At 30.2% G+C, this 18,824-nt stretch overlaps 2 long non-coding RNA genes across 2 annotated transcripts; both read right to left on the bottom strand.

Annotated features, from left to right (window-relative positions):
* Window positions 1-2,199: 2,199 nt before the first annotated feature.
* LOC124955141 lies at window positions 2,200-12,461 on the bottom strand. The gene is made up of 6 exons (XR_007102774.1): window positions 9,716-12,461; window positions 7,253-8,320; window positions 6,715-6,793; window positions 6,177-6,477; window positions 3,384-3,580; window positions 2,200-3,139 (listed from the first exon to the last, which is right to left on the bottom strand). It is a non-coding gene; the product is annotated as an uncharacterized LOC124955141 (long non-coding RNA).
* A 1,238-nt stretch (window positions 12,462-13,699) lies between these two features.
* LOC124955143 lies at window positions 13,700-15,016 on the bottom strand. Its single transcript, XR_007102777.1, has 2 exons — window positions 14,788-15,016; window positions 13,700-14,264 (listed from the first exon to the last, which is right to left on the bottom strand). It is a non-coding gene; the product is annotated as an uncharacterized LOC124955143 (long non-coding RNA).
* Window positions 15,017-18,824: the final 3,808 nt, after the last annotated feature.

Below are 18,824 nucleotides of genomic sequence, written 5' to 3'. Positions count from 1 at the left end.
AAACAAATTAGCCTGTGTAAAAGTTTCTCGGAAAGAGATTAAATTGATCGTTTTTTTTTTTCTTTTTCTTTTTTTTTTTTTTTTTTAAATCTCTTATTGCCATCTCGAGACAATCTTGGTATTCTAAACAAAATCGAAGAATATATCTTAGAAGATTTTTTTTTTTGTTTTCGAGCAAAACACTTGCTTTATCATTAATTCTCTTTACGTAGAAATCGTTATCTCTTAATGAACTTCATTTAGGAAATATACATTCGAATTTGCTTTTTTTAGCAATTTTAGCAATCAATATTTGCTTATATTCCACTCAACCATCCCGGGTTTTTTTTTTTTAATTTCTTATTATTTTATCTCGCGAAACTAATTCGCTCGAGTCATTTTATCGTGTAGGAAAGAGACAAAAAAAAGTTGTTTTCACAGAACACTTGAGAATACATTTAAAACGCATACACGTAATTAAGTGCGTGCACATATATATGTATATATATATATATACATATAGAAAATGCATATATATATATATATGTTCGTCGATGACATGTCTCAGATTAAATGATTTCCCATTGAGAGTTTTTCATTCGTTATCCAATGGTATAATCTTTCGAGTGTTACCGTGTGACACGTAATCGATCGATACTCATACCTATGACATCATTGTTTATACGATTAGATTGTTTATGATATATATGTATATATATATTATTTTGTAACTATTTAACATTCTTCTAATACCAACTACGTGTATATGATTAAAAATAAGAGGAGAAAAACCGAGGACGAATACGTCGCGTTCTTTCGTTATTTTACAAAAAAAAAAAAAAAAGAAAAAAGAAAAAAAAGAAAAAGAAAAAGAAAAAGAAAAAGAAAAAAAAATTGACAAGAAAAATTGTAAATAAATATGGACGATAAAGTACGTCATAATGTTAGAACGAAATATGTATGTTCGATGTTTGGTGTAACGTTTAGCGTGTTTGCTTGTTGAACCCAACGTCGTAGGTTCAAATCTTTCTTCCTCTCTTCCATTTCTTTATAAAAAGATACTTTTATTTCAGATAATAGTCTCTTGAGATACGTCGTCGTTTTCTAATCTGTCCTTTGTTTCTCTCCTCCCCTCTCTCTTTGTGTTATAACAAATTTTGTTGTTTGTTGTGCGTTATCTCTGCTCCGAGAATATTTTATAAAAAAGTTTTCTCCCTTCTTCTTTCTTTATAAGTCACTAATGTGTTGTCTGTGCGCGAGATATTGTTAATAACGCACAGTCGTCAAGAGTGACTAATATTAAATGATATTTCATTATCAGACCGAAATCCAAAGCCAGTATTCTTCGCCTTTTCAATGGTACGAGTATTGGATACCTCGGTCACAAATATATATTTATTAATGTATATAATATTTTTCTTTTCTTTTTTTTCCTTCTTTTTTCTTTCTCTTGTCTCGCTTGAATTTATTTGCTTGAATTTATCAGAGTAGAAAATAAGTAATTAATAATGAATAATAGTTAAAAAGAAAAAAAAAAAAAACAGAAAAAGTAAAACAGAACAAAACTAATAAAATAAGGAAAAGACAAATAAAAATGAAAACAAAAAAAAAATAGAAAGAAAACGAGTACGAGAAGATTTCCTCTTATCGAAGAGAAAAATAAATAAATAAATAATTAAAAAAGGAAGTGTAAAAGGGAAAGAAAAATAAATAAACGAAGAAGAAAGAGAACAAAACGAGAGAAGATTTCCGTGACGAGAGATTATTGATAATAAACTCGTCTAAAAAAAAAGAATACGTCATTTTAATTTGTTCTCATTCGTACATATAAGGAAGAATGATTAACCAACGAACAATAATCAACGCACTCATTGTAAAGCCTGATATCGTTGATACCGTAATAATGCGTCAATAAATAAAAACGTATCTCGTTTTAATGTAGTAATTTTTTTGGTCGACATGAATATAATCTTGAGAAGACAAGAAGAAAAAAAAAGAAAACAAATACGAGAGTTGATTTATAAGTTTCTCTCGAGAGACAAACAAAAGAGAAAGAGAGAGAGAAAGAGAGAGAAAAGTAACATTTATAATTTGTTAATAGACGTATAAATGAATATACATATATATATATATATATATATATATATATATATATATATGTAAATAATTAATCAATCAAAGAAACAAATAAGAAGGAAAAAAGGAAAAAACAATTCCAATTATTTTAATAAGCGTACAAAAAGAAAAAAGAATAGCTATTATTATGATAGTTCGGTTCTGTGAAAAGATGTTCATAGAAAAACATATTCACTTTGTGTTATGCACTAATCCACTTGATTTGATAATCGATGCGAGTCGTACGAGCGCGTATCAGCATTATCATCGTCGTCATCATCATCAATGTCGTCATTAAAGAACTCGGTCGGGTGACTAAGCAACCATTGTTACGTATATACATGTACGTATATATATATATATATATATATCCTGTATATACCTAGAAATCTGTCTTTTACAATCTGCTCCAAAAATAAAAGTTATATCTTACGTTAGCTCGGGAGCTGCTCACCAAAATATAAACCTATGAAAGATTTATTTATAGATGAACTATTCATTGTCGATCAGCTGTTTCGAAAATCCATCTATCTATCTATCTATTTAATTTATTTTAAGGAAGCTCTTACGATTCTCATGAATGAATTCAAGGTTTTTTTTTAATTGACACACCACACGTACGAATGCGCACACATGCAGATATATTTGCGATTAAAAATTCATTTCGCCAATCGTTTTTATAATTTTCTTTTTCTCTTTTTCTTCTTTTTCTTTTCCTTGGTTTTATTTTTTCCTTTTTTCCCCTATGAATTTTCATATATCCACGTTCTCACAGGTGTAACATGAACGATCGAAACGACGAAACTCGACGGAGCTTTGCAAAAGGATCCACGTCATCGTTTTACGGTTCTCTGCTCGCGGTGAAAGTGTCGAGCTCGCTACGAAACGGAGCAGAAACTCGTCGTTTAAATGTTCGTTCGTGTTATTCGCGAACGTACTATGGCTCAACTCTCGAAATATAAATACATACATACATACATACATACACATTTATCTATCTACCTACCAACTTACCTATATAAATATTTTCGTTATCGCATAATTCCTACAAAATGGGAATAAAGAGAGAGATTTATGTATTATCGATATCGCGAATGGTATTAAATACTATTATATAGCGAACGAATGTACGTACATATATATATATATATATATATATATATATATAAATATATAAAATAGAAAAGTACGCTTTATAGGTTTCAACATTTTCTTAAAATTATCTCCATCTCGTTGTGTATGTGTCTGTGTATGTGTGTTACGTTTCGAATATACTTTGAAATTCTTACTAATCATTTTGTTGACTCCATCTAAATGCTCTAATGAACGTCACGCTTCTTTCGTTTCGTTTGTGCGAATGACCAAGAACGACTAACGTGCCTCGTTCGTATAATCAGGACTCTTCGTCGTCAAATTTCAAATGACTCTTTCGTACTCTCCTTCCCCTTCTCCTCTTTCTTTTTCTTCTTGTAATTTGTTAGTTAACCTATTACAGAACATAGAATGAAAACACACGGATATATATATATATACATATACAAACACGTCCCGTTCTATTATGAATTGTATACATACATATCTATAACCTTACTATTATCGACTACGATTTCCTTACGTCCTATTATTTGCTCGTATCAATCGACGAACTTCTCTGTATCAACTGTAAACACATATATCGTTAACATACAATATGTCCTGATATTCTGACATACGTTGTTTGTAATAGTACAGAAAGAGAGAAAGAGAGAAAAAGAGAGAGAGACAGAGAGAGAGAGACGTAACGCAACACCGGAATCACGTGTTTAAAACGAGCACAAGTCTAATGTGTGTTAGAGTTAAACTTCTAAAGCCACGATCAAAGTGAGAATTCGTTTCATGTGAATTATTGAAAAGTATACGAGAGAAAAATTTTCAAGAGTACATAAATAATTCATTTGTAAATACGACAATTCATGATTTCATTTATATACACGGAATGAATTAATTTTATATTTTATATTAATATCTATGTACTTGTATGATCGCAATGAGATGAATCCAGTGATCGTGTAAGCGATCCAAGTCGTTCAATTATATTTTTTCCCCTATCGAGGAATTTATCGATAGATCAATACAAATCAACGAAATCATATTTCTTTCTTCTTTTTTTTTTCTTTTTTATATAACGAAATGACTCATTAGAACTCTCTTTCGCAATCAAATATTATTTCTAATTGAATATCAATCAATGTTTAAGAATGCAGGTGTTCCTTTGTAACGTTATGTAAATGTCTTTATGCAACTACATATGCATTTAAATATTTATATATATATATATATATATATATATATATATATTTATATACATATTTATATACATATACGTGGAGTTATCGTTTAATCAAAACGTATGTTCGTCAGACAAGCTGGCAGACCAATATTACAATGCGCCTTTTCTCCATTTAGAGGGCATTTAAATCATTGCTTCAATTAAGCTAATATAACAGAAGGAAAGACCCCCTACGAGGTTCATCGATATGCATGCACATATCACGCGATTCGTTTAGTAGTATATAGAAGAAATTCTTTAGCTTCATGACGAAACGAATAAATTGAAAGAGAATCTTTACCGTAATAACGTTCAAACGTTTCAAACGATATAATGATTATTTATATATATATATATATCAAGTTCGAATTGTTCAAGGATAAAAAAAGAAAAAAATTGTTTTTTTTTTTATAAATAAAGTCATCCAACTTTGTTTCCAATTTTTAATTTATTATTTCATTCGAAATGGATTATACAAATTTTCTCAAATAATTAAATTTTAACAAAAGATATTGAAAAGATTAAGATACGTGTATATATATATATATATGATATGTACGTTTAATACTTGATATTGTTATGAGATTGTATGTAACGAATGTGCCAAAGTAATTGAATTTCACGACATCGAAAGAGATTAGATTAGATTAGATGTTTTATATATTGCTTTATCTAGATCAAAAGACTTTCTACAATTTGTCTTCCTTTTATATATTTTTTTCTTTTAATTTGCAAATATTAAGAAGAATTTTATTTCGTTTATTTCCTTTGTCTATTTCATTCTCTTCTTTCATTTGCATTCTATAGAAAAAAAAAAGTGACAAAAAGAAAAAAATTATGATAAATGATAAACCTGGCAAGATTTACACATGTTAGTACTTATTTATATACGTATGTACGTACATACGTTAGTTCATTCGTTCGTTCGCTCGTTCGTTCGTTCGTTCGTTCGTTTGTTCGTTCTTACTATCGTTCTAAAAAACGAAGCAACGTGTTCGTTATCGCTTATTACAAAGTGCGTAAATATCTTCAGCGAGCAAAGTCGAAGAAAGTTATTATCTTTAATGTTAGTTTAACTTAATAAATGTCTCAGTATAAGATGACTTTTCAATTCATCTATCATCAATATTTATTTGGTTTGTACGAAATTTATACGAATATATATATACATATATAATAATTATTTCTCAAATCGAGAAGTTATATGACCTCGAAATTTTAGTCGGCCAATTTTATTCAACGAAAAAAGAAAAGAAAAGAAAAGAAAAAAAAATAAATAAAATTGATTGGAAAGACATTGAATATACATATGTAGGAAAAATCAAAAGGAGGTTTTCCTTATTTCTAAAGGTCGAAAGATTCCTTTTCCTGACGTCAAAATTCCGATCTAATAAATAACAAATCTAATCAATCGTTTTTTTATTCGACTTATCGAAAGATCTAACCCATTAGATTGATACAAAAATGATATTATCTTTCATTACCAAATTTCACAAATAAAATATAGATTAATTTTATAATCTATTATGTATATAATATCGAACGATCGTTTTGCAATATAGATTTACATATTCTATCGGTCGTATAAATTGTTGAAAATTTCAAATAAAAATTAAATAATACAATAAAAAAAAAAAAAAAAAAAATAAAAGAAAAATTAAAATAGATATTATAATGCGAATCGAAATTATTGACACAAATTTACGATGCGCCAAATAAGCGAATGATTATTATATTGTGTATATATGTATTTATGTACACGAATAATACGTACACGTATATTTTTCGATTTGATCTTGTTGCGAGCTTTACGAGGACGAATAAAAAGTCGCCAATTCAAGCAGAGTAAAATTCCAACACGCAAAAGTGTCTGACGTATTCGCTGTTTCTACCATTAGATTTTCTTGTATTACTTTATCCTTTTTTTTCTTCTTCTTTTTTTCTTTTTTTTTCTTTTTTCTTTTTCGTTGCTCGTTGCAACTCTTCGAAAGTTGTGCCGCAAAAAGAAGTATCCGATAATTTAACACCATTGAGAAATGGTTTCTCTTCGTTGACACGTTCAATTGATTGATCTGCTGATTTAACGAAATTCTAATTAGCATTGGGTTGCAATGAAGGAAAGAAAAAAAAGAAGAAATATTCTAGTGTTAGATAAGATATGATAATAAAATGCGGCGTCTTTCGAGTATACGAATAAAATGCTGATATCGAATAACGTTTATTTATATAAAAATATACTCATCCTTTCTATATATATATATATATATATTTTTACTATAAAATATTTTTCTTCAATCTAATTCCTTGATTACCATTTCGATCAAACGTTATCGATGTTATTCGGGTCGAGTTGTTCATCATTTTTCGAAAACAAGTCCAAGGTGCAAAAAGCTTGAAAAAGGTACATTATATATTACGAGTATATAAAGTTATATGTGTATATATATATATATACATATATCAAGAGAGTATCTCGTTAATATGGTGCCGAGTTTTAGGGGAGAAAACAGAACCTCGTACTATTTATTATAAAAATAAGAAGAAAATAACAATATTACATAAATGTAGGTTGTTAAATTGTTTACTTTCGAGTATCTTCAAGAGAGAATGCAGATAAAATTATTCCGTAATAATAATTAAATTTTGTTAAAGAAATTTTATATCGAGAATCGTGACGATAATTTTTACAATTTTTGCAAAACATATTTTTAATGACATAAATAAAAATGGCTTATTATTACTGTTAAATAATATTGTTGAATTATATTTGGATCAATTATTATAAAACAAATAACTTATTATTTTCAATTAAAAGAAATAATATCTAACATAGATAAGGGAAACACGTACATTGTTATTGAATCGATCGATCACGCGAAACCATCGTATCACTTAACGCTGTTATTTTCGAACTCGATATTTTATTCCCAACGGAGATTAGGCGTGTTGCGATCGATTTGGCTTTTCGCCGATGCATGCACGCTCACATCGTCATCGAAGATCACCGAGAGATTTAATCGCTTCGCTTGGCTTGGCTACGACGACACAGGCTGAATACATAAATATGTATGTATTCGTGGGAGGGGAGGGGGAGTTGAGTTGGGTTGGCTTGGGGCTGAAGCGAGGGGGTCAGGAGACCACTAGTTCACGTTGTCATGACGACCCGTAGGGTCCCTATTCTTCCTCTCTTGGATTCCTAAGAGGAGCTTTCGTGAGGAGAACGCCCTTCAAAAAGTCGCCTTTCGATCATTTCTAGATCCTCCAACTCAATTTTTTTCATCAACTCTTTCGAAATTATTTCGAATATATTAACACATTAATTTACATTAATATTCATTTTTTTTTAACGTTAAATCTTCTCGGAATAACAAATTACATAAGATTATATCTTGAAATAATTATACATATATATATATATATATATATATAATTATTATATTCTTTACTCATCCTATATATATATATATATATATATATATATATATATATATATTGTATGTATACAGGGTATGTATTTATGTATGTATTTTAAATTGCAAATAAAGATCGAATGAAAAAAGTAAAGCGATCGATAATACATGGCACTTTCGCACGAAGATAAAACTCGATCACTTCGATGCATTCGTTGCACCTGGCGTTTCCTCATCCCTTCCTTCCTTTTTCCTCTCCCTCTTTCTCACCTTCTTCCTCTCTTTCTATGTCTCTCCCTTGCTCTTTTTCTTTCTCTACATTGTCCGCGTTCACATTTCATTTTTCAACATACAATAAGATTCAGGAAGCGTAACCTCGTAACTATTGTAGGGCCGTGGAAAGCGTTTCTTCGTTGGCTTAAAAGAAGAACGAACGTTCTCTTTTCTTTTCTTTTCTTTTTCTTTCCTTTCCTTTTCTTTTCCATTCTTTTCTATTTTATTCCATGACCTAGAAATAAAAAAGAGAACATTACCGACAGCAACTTGAAAAAATTTTTTAAATAATCTTTTTTCTTTATCTATCTTTATATATATAGGTTTATATATATATATACACCTATGTATATATCATAAAAAATCTAAAATATCTTTTTCTTTATCTATCTTTATATATATATATATACATATATATATATGTATATATCGTATATATATATATATATATATATATATATATATATTTGGCAAGAATCGTTGCCCAATGATTCCTCTTTTTATCTTCTCGCTCGAATAAAATTCTTCGTATTTCTATGGAAAAGAGAAAGAGAGAGAGAGAGAGGGAGAGAAAATTTGAGACATTGATCTAGCTAGATTGAGGAAAATTTTCTTGGACCAACAACGATAGAGAATATACGATTTGAGTCAACGGAACTTCCGTCGAATCATCCTACAGTCCGCAAATATCTTATTTCGAGAGTTACGCTTTGTATACCTCTATGGGAAATTTCGAATCTCATACATATATACATATATACATATATATATATATAAAAAAAATTTTTTCGAAATATTAAATCCTTGTCGTAAATCAATAATTAGTAAATAAGTAATTATTAATGATTTAGTAAAGAAAGAAAAAACAAAAAAGAAATATTGAGGTTTCACAGTCAAAAAATTATGATAGTATATTGTAATAATATATCACGATCATCTTATAAAAATATTGGAATAATTTAAAATACATATATTTAAATGTATTAACTTGGCGAATAACTAATTTGTCAGAATATGTCGTAAAGAGGAAAAAAAATAAATATTGAATATATTTTCCTTCCAAAAAAAAAAAAAAATATATATATATATATATATATAAACACTTTACTATGCCAATAATATAAAACTAATTAATTAATTAAACAAATTTTGAATTGATTTATGTATAAAATAACGAGTGATTATATTATCTATAATACATATGCATGTATGTATTTTTGGATCAACATGATATCAAAATTTTTATTTTTAACATTTGTAATTTTAAATTACTTTAATTTTAAGAGACAGAAAGACAGAGACAAAGAGGGAAAGAGAATGAGGGAATAGAAATGAAAAGAGAATCAACCAGAGGAGAATCCAAATGCAAATAGAGAATTTCGAAGCTTTCAATAGGAATGTCTTCCTCGAACGCATAATCAGAGTGAAACGAGAGAACGAGAGAGAGAGAGAAAGAAAGAGAGAGAAGTAGGATATTCCCGGATGAATCAGTCTTTCGTTTCCAACTGACGACTAGAGAAGGGCCAACAAGAGGTGCTTTCCCTTCGTAGCGAGCTTACAAAACGCTCGTGCATACACATACATACATACGTGCACATGCACATGCACATGCATATAAACGCATACATACACAAGTGAACCCTTCTAATTCGAGCGAAGCCTGCCTTACGAATACGTTCTTTGAAAACGTATTTGCGAGTCCAACGTTCGCGAGTTAAATTTATTCCTACCGAGGATAGCGGTGAGGTGGGGTAAGAGGGATAGGAGGGATAAGAGAAGTGGGGCGAGGTGAGGTGGTAAAGAGAGAGAGAGAGAGAGAGAGAGAGAGAGAGAGAGAGAGAGAGAGAGAGAGAGAGAGAGAGTGAGTGAGTGAGTGAGAGGAAGGGTAAGAGAGATTCGTAGGGGAAAATTCTTTATAAAAAAAAGTTGTGACTAATCAATTGTATCGAGTACATTTTCAATGAGAATCTATCCGTGAAATATATATGCGTGAGAAATAATTTCTTTAAAATAATTAATACATCCTTATCAATGATAAAACCTAATATCAATTCGATATAGATCTTAAGTAATATCCATTAACACATTGCAACTTCTTCGTCGTTATCCCTTTCATATTTTTCTTTTTTTTTTCTTTTTATCTTGCTCTATATTCTCTATCATCTATATTTTAGTATTATTGGATACGCGATCGTTATCGTAGAAATATTTAGATATACACGTATATTTTTAGTAATATAAAATAATATCCATTATTAAAGGATCGATAATATCGAGATCAATCGTTAGAACTATTATTTGAATCATTTTTATTTGAGCGAAACTTTTTAGCAAAAAAATCTATTATACGTATATATTAAAGAAATCGTACGGATGTATTTTAGCATAAACGTAAAATAATTTGGATAATGAAGGTATAAATCGTAAATGGGGGAATGGTTTGCTCCTGGACACTCTCGTGTAATTTGCATGAAACGATCGATCGAGTGGAATACGAAATGGACGGGGGGTGGGTGGTGGTTGGGAGGGTGGGTGGGTGAGAGGGTGGGTGATTGGTTAGATAGAAGAGGAAAATGTATAAGAGGGAGAAAGACCGTGGAAGAGAGAGAGAGAGAGAGAGAGAACCGAAATTATTATCGGTTAAGAATATTGAGCTTGCGCGTTTGTAAATTTATTATAGGCAGCCATAGAACGTGTAATTTAAGATCCTCTTTTCTTTTCGTATTTTACGTCAGTTTGATTATTAACAGACATTGGTTACAAATTGGTGCTGATATAAGAAAGAAAATGTTACGTATCGTGACGTAAACATTCATAAAAACATTCGCTTCTGCGATTACATAAAAAGCTTGGGTATATTACGAAAGAAACAAATCGGACAGATATAAAATGGTGTAAGCGAGACGATTAAATTCGTAAGGAAAAATGTGTCTTTGACAAGTATTACGCGAACGGTGATGGTGACGATGATGTTACCGACGTTACTACGTAACGTGCTTTTGTTCCTACTCTTTTTATCTTTTTGTTTCTTTTTCTCTTTTTTTTTTTCTCTTCTTCAATTTATCCAAAGTGTTACACAATCGACAACGACAAACTATACGAATCGAATATTCTAACACATACATATACACTTATACGTATGAGATATACAGGATGAAACAAAAAGTTTCTATTTGATATTAAAAATATATCTTTTCTTTAACTTAATATTATTAGTAAATCCTATAAATGAAAAAATAGAAAAAAAAGAAAATAAATAAATAATAAATTGATCTAGAAACAATATTGGCTTGTACCTGTATAAAACGATGAAAAAAAAAATTTATATTTCGATTGCATAATTCTAATTTCACGTTTTCATTCCTTTGATTTGTTATTTTATTTATTTATTTTTTTATTCTTTCTTTTGATATCCTTTTTCCAATCGTTTTGCTATCTCATATTTATATGTATGCGTATAGATCGTAAGTTTCATTCTTCTCTTTTTTTCCTAATTTTTCATTAAGATTAGATGTTATCGAAAGCAAATGACAATAGCGTATAATTTTATTTTTTTTATCTCTCATTTTGTTATCCGAAATGAATCTTGTTTGTTCGTTCTTTCTTTTTTTTTTTCTGTGAAATGTGAAACAATACAAATGAAATTGTTTCGCATATACGAAATACTGCATTCGCGCGTTATTTCTGAAGAGAGAGAGAGAGAGAAAGAGAGAGAGAGAGAGAGAGAGAGAGAGAGAGAGAGCAAATATCAGCTGCTGTTTGCCCTGACGTTCTACGTCAGATCGAAGATCGATCGATCTTTCACCACTCTCACTTATTTTCTGATCGATTTACAAACGTTGTTTGCCGTTTCTAGTATTTCTCGATGACTTATACTGTCGACCGACTTATGGCCTTTGACCTCTGCTGACTCACATTCTCGCGGAGTCTTTCATTGTAAACGTCCTACACCTTCTTGCAATATTATCTCACCATTTCAATGTAAAAGAAAGAGGGAGAGAGAGAGAGAGAGAGAGAGAGAGAGAAAGAGTGTGTGTATGTGAGAGAAAGAAAGAGAGAAAGAGGGAGAGGAGTTATGACGTCAACGAACGAGGGAAATAAAAATCATTGACGTGTATACACGTGAGTGCTTGATCGGTCAAAAAGAAATAAGAGAAAAGAAAAAAAAAAAAAAGAAAAGAAAAAAGATAAAAGAGATAATTTGAAATATAAATCGTAGTACTCGTATAACAATTTTCAAGATTGTTTCTTCCTCCTTCTTCCTTTTTTCTTACTTCTTCTTCTTTTTCGAAAAACAGAAACTCGAGAGAAATATAAATCGAAATTTATCTTTCTAATAAGGAAACTCATGAATCTTTGATTTTATAGTTCTTGACGATTCTTCTGTAAAACACAAATAGAAAGAGAGAGAGAGAAAGAGAGAAAGAAAATAACATCAAATTAAGTTATCGACAGAGATAACGATATGAATAAAAATCGACGATTTTTCGTAAGCGGCTGATCTTTTTTCAGTAAAAAAAAAAAAAAAAAAAAAAGACAAAGAAAAACGAAAACCAGCCGAACTAACGCAAATTACAAAATAAATAATTGATGATTTCGAATAATAAATTAGTTTTCTCATTCTATAAAAAAAAAAAAACAAAAAGAAAAAAAAACTAATATAAGAAAAAGAGATACGACATTGCGACGAAAAAAAGAGAGAAAATGAAAAATAGAAATTCACATTCGTTTAGGATGTCAGGAAAATTTACAAGAAAAAGAAAAAGAAATATAGTTCAAGGAAATACAATAGGAAGAGAGTAAAAGATGAAAGACTTATAGCAAATAAAAAAAAAAAAAAAATTCCCAAATGAGTGACTACGACAACCAATTACTACAAAGGAAAATATAATAGATAGAAGACACGGAAGAGGAAAAAGTTTTCTCTCGGGTACGTTGACACTTAAAAGGTAACATAATTGAAATAGGAAAAAGGAAGTAACATAATGTACTTTCAAATCTTTTAATAGACCTTTTACATGAAATTATCTCGAGCTAATATAATATAATTTAATGAAGGTATCCCATCAACGAGATTTGTCTCCTCGTCGTCGTCCTCTTCGTCGTCGTCGTCGTCGTCGTCATTGTCATTGTCGTTATCGTTGTCGTCGATCGAAAGTACGTACATAAATACATACATGTCGGCCTTTTTAACATCGAGAATAGCTCGAAAAAGCATTGGCCGCACCTCTTTCGCGACGTCGCGTCGTTGAATGGATAGGCATCGACGAGACAAAAGAATTAACTCGTTATGAAAGCTAGTTTAGCGAGCAAGCGAACGCAAATGAACGAATACCAACGGACTAGCTTATGCTAACATGTGTATATATATATATGTTAGTTCATAGCTAACTAGATTATACTAGGAAGGAGACACGGATGAATTCCACAACCTGTATCTATAAGAGATTTAGAGACTATTCAATGTCCAACGTTGAAAGGGTCGATAAAGTTTAAAGGTGAGAAACACTTTATTATATCGTCATTTATAAATATCGTTTAATCGGCAAAAAAAAACGTTTAGCTACGCGACTTTTTGCCTCGACGAAATGAAATATATCTTTGCTTTTTTTTCTCCTTTTTCTATCTCACTTCTTTATATTTTTTTTTTTTTTTTTTTTTTTTTTTTTTTATAGTTTAATTCAATATCTTGACTTTAAATGTCTGATCAAACGTGTCTTCGTAATGCACGATTAAAAAAGGGCTCCTGATATAAATAATAAGATGCGATAATGAAACGATTCGTTCATAAATTAATTGAATTTAAAATGAAAATATGATTATAAGTTTGTTTAAATGGAGATATTGAATTTATTGATTAGAAAAAATTCCTTTTGACATTCTATGTAATATAATGTTACTATTTATGATATATAATAAGATGTTCTTATAAAAAAGAGCATGAATATTGCTTTCTTCATCCATCAATCAAAGAAAACGTCACAGTAGATAGATAAAAAAATATTAACATTTGTACGAGAATCGAGATAAAGTATCTTCTCTTCTTTTTTTTCTTTTCTCTCTCTCTCTTTCTTTCTTTCTTTCTTTCTATAAAATTATGGATCCCTGTGAGCCTGTAATCAAGCGCGGATTTATGTAATCTCGTGATTCCGAGCATGATATTATTCTTCTTCCGTGACCTAAGTGACGTAAAAGAAGAAGAACACGTAGATTAATATTCCATAGTTCGATACATATTTATCGTTTAAAACATGTTACTATAATAAATGAGATCGCTTCGATCGTTTATACATATATATATATATATATATATATATATATATTACGTTAATGAATTTTATTTATTTTCCAAAAAGAAGAATGAAAATGATTTTATATACTTTGTGTGCTTCACTAAAAAAAAAAAAAAAAAAAAAAAAAAAAGAAATATAAAATTATTGCAAATCGTGAAAGAAAGAAGGGAGATAGTATTCTTCGAAAAGTATAAAATAAGAAAAAAAGGAAAAAAAAAAAAAAAGAACAAAAGAAAAATATTGTGAACACATTTAACGTATCACACAGAGATCAAGTTTTCTACGTAGAACTTTTCCAAGAGATTCCCCCTTTTGTTATCACTTATATAAAGAATACAAATTCTTCGAAGTAGGGTGCATTTCTTTGAAGACAACGAACAAAAGCTATAGGTATACCTATACCTTATACCTTTTTTATAATTCAATCCAGGGTAGTTCTGCAGATGGGCAAAAACCGTTGATATCTTAAACGGATGAACTCGTTGAACAGCCATTGAAACTACCCTTCTTCTAAATTTTCGTTTATATATATATATAAATATATACATATACATACTCGTCCTTTTTTCTCACGCATATATATATATATATATATATATATATGTGTGTGTAATGTTAAGATATATAAAATCGATATATAAAACGTGTTTAACTCGTCTTAAAATAGAGAAAACGAATGCAACCCGTACGTTATTTTTTTCTTTCTTTTTTTTCTAGAGACCAGTCTCGTCATTCTTCTTCTTCTTCTTCTACTACTACTACTACTACTACTACTACTACTACTACTACTACTACTACTACTACTACTACTTCTTCTTCTTCCTTTTTTCTTTCTTTCTTCCTTTTATTTAGCAGACGAGCTGGTAAACGTAAAGCGGAAACGGCAAAGTCAACGGCCGCGATCTTCTCTGTGTCTGTGTAGCGATGTGGCTGGCCGACATAATGAGAGAAACTCCTCGTGATTTCATAATGTCAGAGTTCCTCTTAATCTTAGGATTAAGATGAACAAACAAACAAACAAACAAAAAAAAAGCAATAATATATATAAGAGAGTACAGGAAAAAAAAGAAAGAAAAAAAAATATATATGTATATACATATATGTATTATTTGTTGAAGGTACAAGAGAATAGAGGAAAGAAAATGTTAAAGGTCTTTAGGAATGACTATCGTGGCTGTTTTATTACTATGAAACTGATAATTCGAGCGTAAAACTCTAGAGAAAAAAAAAAAGAAGAAAAAGAAAATTTCCTCGATTATTATTTTAGCGCATGCATGTAATTATGTTAACACCATCCATGTGTATATATATATATATATAATACCATCTAAATAAAAATTTGTTATAAAAGGTAAGAAAATTCTGATCGGAAAAAATCGCGAGTGATTAATTTCGGCATAAACATAAAGCTTTTTTTATTTGCATGATTATTTTGTCTAGCGACAAAAAGCCACAGCAGAGAGTAGAAGTCAACATGCAAGGAACGGACTCGTTTCACTCGTTATGTAACTTATGTCTTTTCTTTTTCGAACGTATATAGGGCAAGTTTGTTTGTTTATATATGCGTGTGCGTGTGTGCGTATATGTATGTGAGTGTAATGCTACCGGGAAACTTCCGAGTGATAATACGAACGGACTTGCAAGATCTATCCTTTCTGTTCATTTTCAATCAGAAAAGATTCTATGGTATTTATATGTATATGATTTTTCTTTCTCTCTCTCTCTCTCTCTCCATTTTTTTCATTTTTTATAACATTAGTTTCTAATATCTGCAAGGGAATGTGTTAGGATTTAAATGTAAATACAATACTAGCTTGTATATTTATCATGACATGAACGACGTTTATTTTGGTGATATATATATATATTTATATATATATATAATATAATATATAATATATATATGTGTGTATATGTATGTATATACAAAGAATATTATCATCGATATGCGTGTGTCGATTAAACGTACGCTAACAGGATCGAGAAAGACTACGATGTTAGTACGATTATTATATAGAGATAAACTGCTTTTTTCCTTATTTATTTATTTATTTATTTACTTCTTTTTTTGTATCGTTTCTTATTGGAAAAGATAGCTGGAAGTATGATTGTGGATATTTTTTTTATCAAAAGTTCGAGTAGAGCTACGAGTATAGCTTCCGTGATCCAAAAATAATGATCGAAGGGATCAATATTTTTTTTTTTTTTTTTTCTTTTGGATCATCGAAAGCATTGAAATGCTTGACAGTCCTTTGCGATAAGAAGGCTTGTCTCTCTCTCTCTCTCTCTCTCTCTCTCTAACTAATATTTACAAAGATTCTTGGAAAGGTTTCGAGCCCGATCAAGCCCGTTTACTTTCTCTCTCTTTTTCTCTCTATTCGTTGACATTTTTTATCTCTTGTTTCTCTTTCTTTCTTTCAATTTTTCGATCAAATGACATGGGCTACGACAATGAAGAAGTAGAAGAGAACGACGTGATCGGTTGATGTTTCCAACGGGCAACGATCCAATTCTCGTTAATCGAAAAATAGATATCGAGACGTAAGTATAATAATAAGTACATAAGATCGGGCTCGAACATATCGACTCTTCGAAATCGTTTCGTTTCGTTACGATTTCAATCTGTACGTTTCTATATATTGTATGTATGTATGTATGTATGTATGTATGTATCTATAATTTATGCATGTGTAACGTGTATACGTAAGGATGTTCGATCGATGTTAAATCGTATTAAATAAATTTCTTTTATTAATCTGTAGGTAAATAATTCGAGAAAAAAAAAAAAAAAAAAAAAGCAAAAACAAAACAAAAAAAAGAAGAAAAAAAGAAAAAAGAAATAAATATTTAATGTATATTTTCGTATCTACAAAGTAGAAGATATGAAAGAAACAAAAAGAAATAAAATAAAATAAATAAATAAAAAAAAATAAAAAAAAAAAAAAAAAAAGAAAAGATAAAAAAAATCGATTGATTTTCGTTCGATCGTAGACATTTGATCGAACAACCTTGTACATAACTTACTCGATGTATGTATATGTATTGTATTGTATAATATGTATAATAATTCTAATAATTACGGGATATCTCTCGATGCCTAATATAGCAATCGACGGCATCGTTCATCTACGTAATATCACAGACAAATCTTAAATTAAGTTTACCACAAACGCGATGGGTATAATGCGACGATAAATAAACTATATCTATCGCTTGTATTTCTTCTTCTTCTTTCTTTCTTTTTTTTCTTTTTCTTTTTTTTCTTTTTTATAATTTTTCTGACAGCTTCATCCTTACGAAAAATTTTGCGCCATATTATCCTCTTTCTCTCTCTCTTTTTTATCTCTCTCTCTCTCTCTCTCTCTCTCTCTCTCTCTCTCTCTCTCTATCTATCTATCTCTTATTATCACTGTTCGATAGACCATTAAGCTTCGAAATTATTCGACTCACGTATCTCGTCAGAATGAGACACGACAATGACAAAAGTCCCGAAAGAATATGTCGTCGAAACTTTAAATGGTATTGGTGTGTCCTAACTGCACGAACGATAACGTGCAATGAATTAGAAATAATCGAAGAGAGTTCACATTTAGTATAGAGATGAAACTTCTCTCACGTGCTTTTAAGATCACACGATTTGCAACGATATAGATATATGTATGCATGTATGTATGTATGTATATATGTATATATTATATACGTAAGTACATATACTCGTGCCAATTTTGAATAGGATCGAGAATCGAAAAAGACGAGTCACGATTACAAAGCTGATTTGTCGAAGAGAAGAGAGATTACTTTTTTGCCTTGAAATCCCTTCCATAAGTTTATACATCTCTCTCTCTCTCTCTCTCTCTCTCTCTCTCTCTCTGTCTCTGTCTTTTGCCTTTGATCCTATCACACGAAAGGACAAGAAGATGCTCTCCTTTCACAAGACAGAATGGAGAACGGCTTCACCATGCGGTTGCCAGGTCGAACTTAACGGTTGTTTGTTCTTTTTATTGAGAAAAGATGAGAGAATGAGAGAGAAAAATATAGACAGACAGATAGATAGATATATAAATATATAGATAGAGAGAGATAGAAAGAGAACTTATAAAATGTAAGAGTTGGAAAAATTAACGAAGAAAATCTTGCCATCTTCGTTTCTTTCTTTCTTTCTTTCTTTCTTCCTTCCATCCATTTCACTTGTTTTTCTTCTTTGAATGGTAGGTAAGCTGCGATTGGCTGCAGCAGGTTGGGATCGATGATGCTGCTGGTCGGTCCGTAGGAAAGAGTGCCAACATGGCCTCGGCGTTCCCTCGAGAGAGGTGAAAACTACGCGCACGCGTTTCTGTTCGTATCTCTCTAGTCAGAGAGAGAGAGAGATAGAGAGAGAGAGAGAGAGAGAGAAAGAGAGAGGGAGAGAGAGAGGGAAAAAGAGAGAGATAAAAGGACGAAATGATC

The sequence above is a fragment of the Vespa velutina genome, chromosome 17 (genome assembly GCF_912470025.1).
Source record: "Vespa velutina chromosome 17, iVesVel2.1, whole genome shotgun sequence".
NCBI lineage: Eukaryota > Metazoa > Arthropoda > Insecta > Hymenoptera > Vespidae > Vespa > Vespa velutina.
The sequence above is the reverse complement of the archived record's forward strand: the minus strand, read 5'-3'. Positions and strand labels throughout refer to the sequence as shown.